The following is a 4,042-nucleotide window of genomic DNA, read 5'->3' as shown; positions in this document are numbered from 1 at the left end:
TTGTGGCCCACGGGCACAGCCGCTCTGCGGCATGTGGGATCTTCCCAGACCGGGGCTCGAACCCGTGTCCCCTGCGTTGGCAGGCAGATTCTTAACCACTGCCCCACCAGGGAAGCCCCCATCTGACTTCTGACAGCCCTGAAGTTCACGGTCACACTGCTCCTCAGGGCCCAGTCTCCATCACTGCCTTCTGCTTTGCCTTTTGGAAGGGAATTTGCATTTTGTCCTGAACTAAAAACCTAAACCCAAAAGACATCGCAAATGGTGGACTTTCAGGCATCAGCCATCGAATAGAGATTCTTCAAGAAAGAATATGAGGATCTCCCCCGAAGCCGGCCGTGTTTTGGCCTCTGCTCTGTGCTGCTTCCACAGCGAGCAGCTCCTGGCGCCACTTGGCTCTGAGTCCCAAGGAAGTTACAAAATACCCTGCCTCCTGGCTGTTAGCCTATGTGAAAATAAAAATGGGCTTACAAGGCCCTGGCATGCTTGCTGTCTGTCATTAGTCACTGCTTCATTCCCTGGAGCTTCGGCTTCAAGCAGCCCAGACGCTTTGCCAAGCCCCCAGCTCCACACTCGGGCCCCTGCTCGCCCATCGCTGGCTCAGTGCACCGGGGCTGCCAGGCCCACACAGGCTGCCAGCTCTTCTCCCGAATCTCCTTCCAAATCCAAGCGCTTCACCTCCACCCCTCCAACCTGGTTGGGCTCACCCGGACTCCTGCGGAGGTCAAGCAACAGAGCTCCCTCCCAATGCTCAAACAACAGAGCTCCCTCCTAATGCTCTCGTCCTGCTCTGGTTCATTCCCAGCCAGGGCTCAAGGGGATCTTCCCCAAGCAGAAACCAGGTCTTGTCTCTGCCCCGCTCCCCACCCTCCAGCACCGTCCCAAATAAAGTGCAACCCAAACTTCCCGTGAAGACCTCCAGAGGAGTCACCTGACCTGGCCTCCCGCTCCCCCCATTTCCCTCGCCTTCTGTTTGCTCTGGTCCAGCTGCTTCCCTTTCTCTCCCTCAAATATGCCAACTCATTCCCAGCTCAGGGCTTTGGAGGCGGGTTTTCACCAATCTAGGCCCTGACCTCTGCACATATGCCACCACCTCTGCACTCCGCTCAGATAGGCTGCACCAGGTAAAGGCACCCCGTCCCCTCCCTGCCACCCAGCGACTCTCTTCCACAGGATCTAGTTCTCTTCCCAGAATTCGCTTGTTGGCATAGGTGTGCCCGTGTTTATCATCTTCCCCCCTCCCTAGAATGGGGGATCCCTCCAGGGTCGGCATCTTGAGCATCGTGTTCCCCTCTGTATCCTCAGAGCCTTAGAACAGTGCTTGGCACACAGTCGGTGCTCAATGGGCATGTCTTGATGGAATCTTCTCCACTCAGGCTAACTCATAACTATCATAAACCCCTTGGGGAACTTTCTTGTATTGTTGCATCTGTGGCCATACGTAGAATCACAGTTAATCATGAACATAATGGTACTTAGGAAGTCTTTGATATAGAACATTTCAGGGGGCTGTTTATCTCACGTTCTTCGTCCGGTGTCAGGACAGATGGGAAATGAACATCCCATGAGGCTGGCAAAACTTCAACTTTTTAGAGTCTAAACTTCTTAGAAGCTGAACAGATGATGCCTTGGAACCTCTTATTTGCTGTTCTTTTACGCATGTGAGGAAGTGGCCCCATCTTCTGGAAGAAATATTACTTTAGGTTAAATGTTGACCTGACACTGGTTTCTTCAAAATGAAAAAAAAAAAAGAACTCATGCAAATCTGAAACAACTTTTGAATGATCTTATTTCACTTGGTGGTCATTAACTACTATCATTGTTTTATGATCTGAGATTCTCTTAGACCAGCGGTTCTCAACCAGGAATGCTTTTGCTCCCAGGAGACACTTGGCAATTTCTGGAGATAACTTTTGGTTGTCACAGGACAGTACCCACAACAATGATTCAGCCCAAAACGTCAACAGTGCTGAGACTGCAAAACGCTGTCTTAGACTATGTAAGAAAGCACATGTTATTTATAGAAACTTTGGAAAATATAGATAAACTCAGAGACAAGAAACTGCTAGCAACCGTTAATCCTTTGGTGGTTCAGCTTTCTAGGACTTGTTTCCTGCGCACATATGTTATTATTAACAACAATTGTATGTACTGGATATATTATATATATATTATATATTATATATATATTATTCTACAACGTGGTTTTTAATGACCGCATACTATTTTGCTGTATGGATACACCATTGTTTATTTATTCACTTCCCCACCATAGGACCTTTACATCTTCTCATTTTAGCTATTGTTTTCAACGCTTTGATGAGAGATGAACATTTTGGTGTCTAAGTTTCTGTCCAACTATAATTTTCATAAGATGTATTCTTAGAAGTTGGACTGCTAGATCAAAAGTTGTATTTCAAGGCTTTAATGTTTACTTTTATTTTATTTTATTTTTGGCCATGCCATGTGACTTGTGGGATCTTAGTTCCCCGACCAGGGATGGAACCCGGGTCCTGGCAGTGAAAGGCGGAGTCCTAACCATTGGACTGCCAGGGAATTCCAATGTCTACTTTTAAAAACGAGTAACTACAGGGCTTCTCTGGCGGCGCAGCGGTTAAGAATCCGCCTGCCAATGCAGGGGACGCAGGTTTGAGCCCCGGTCCGGGAAGATCCCACACGCCGCGGAACAACCAAGCCCATGTGCCACGACTACTGAGCCCATGTGCCACAACTATTGAAGCCCGTGTGCCTAGAGCCCGTGCTCTGCAACAAGAGAAGCCACCTCAATGAGAAGCCCGCGCACCACAACCAAGAGTAACCCCTGCTCGACGCAACTAGAGAAAGCCTGCGCGCAGCAACAAAGACCTCATGCAGCCATAAATAAATAAATTTATTCATTTATTAAAAAACCCCCGGTAATTCCTTAGTTTAAAAAAAAAAAACAACTAGTAACTACATGGTGAGCTCTTTACGCTCGGGGAAATATTTACACTCCTTGGTATCGCCCACTGTAACCGGCTGTCTTAGGTGGGGCTCCCTCAGAAGTTGATCTGAGAATAAGATTCAAGTGCAAGTCATTTATTTGGGAGAAGCACCAGTCAGGCAGTGAGGAGGTGAGACAGGGAATGGAGAGAAGCCAATGCAAGAGTAGGCTACCTCTGTGGACAACTGGGCCTTCACACCCCTGAGAAGCTCTAGAAGAATGTATGGGGCACACCTCAGAGTGGTCCCACCTGAGGGGGAAGAAGCTGGGGAATCGACCCTCCCACTCTCTTTCATTCATCATGGCCCAGGGCTGCTCCTGGGACAACTCAGTGCCACTCTGGCCTTCCTTGCACACAGCCTGGGTGTGCTCCCATGGCAGGAGAAAGCCCCTGCAGGAGAGTGACAGGTGCTTGCAGGAGGAAGTCATCAGAGTGCGAGGGGATGGTGAGTACCGAAGATATTACTGTTGGTGCACCGACAGTGTCAGCCACACTGGGCCCGTAGTGAACACACAGTAGAGGCCCACTGGGTATTTTTCAAACAAACTGATGTCACTAATGTTTAGCGATTCACTGATTCCATGTATGCACACAGAGGCAACAATGCAAGGAAATTCCCCAAGGAGTTTGTGATAGGTACAATTTTAGCCTGAGTGAAGAAGAGTCATACCATTTTAGAGCAGGAGGTGAGCTCCGGAAAGATCCCAGTCAAGCTTTGCACTTCACATATGAAACAGGTCCATCCAGTGATAGACTCCGCGTGCCTATGTGTGGGATAAAGGGTCTGATCGTTCCAATAATTGACAAGTAACTAAGCATTCAGCTCTGGACCTTGGGATGCGTTTTCTGTCCCCCAGGCATTCCAAACTCCCATCGGTCTCAGAGGGACAGAACTTTGGAACTTCGCACTTGCTGTTTCCTTCTGCATAGAACGGTCTCCCCTAGATCTTTGCACAGATACCTTCTTCTCTCGGCTCCAACGTCACTTCCTCATCCAAGCCACGCCGGCCTATGGTTATCTCAATCGACAAGCTGAGGGAGATACCATCAAATGGTCA

Source organism: Physeter macrocephalus, chromosome 21 (genome assembly GCF_002837175.3).
Source record: "Physeter macrocephalus isolate SW-GA chromosome 21, ASM283717v5, whole genome shotgun sequence".
NCBI classification, from domain to species: domain Eukaryota; kingdom Metazoa; phylum Chordata; class Mammalia; order Artiodactyla; family Physeteridae; genus Physeter; species Physeter macrocephalus.
Note: the sequence above shows the minus strand (reverse complement) of the source record.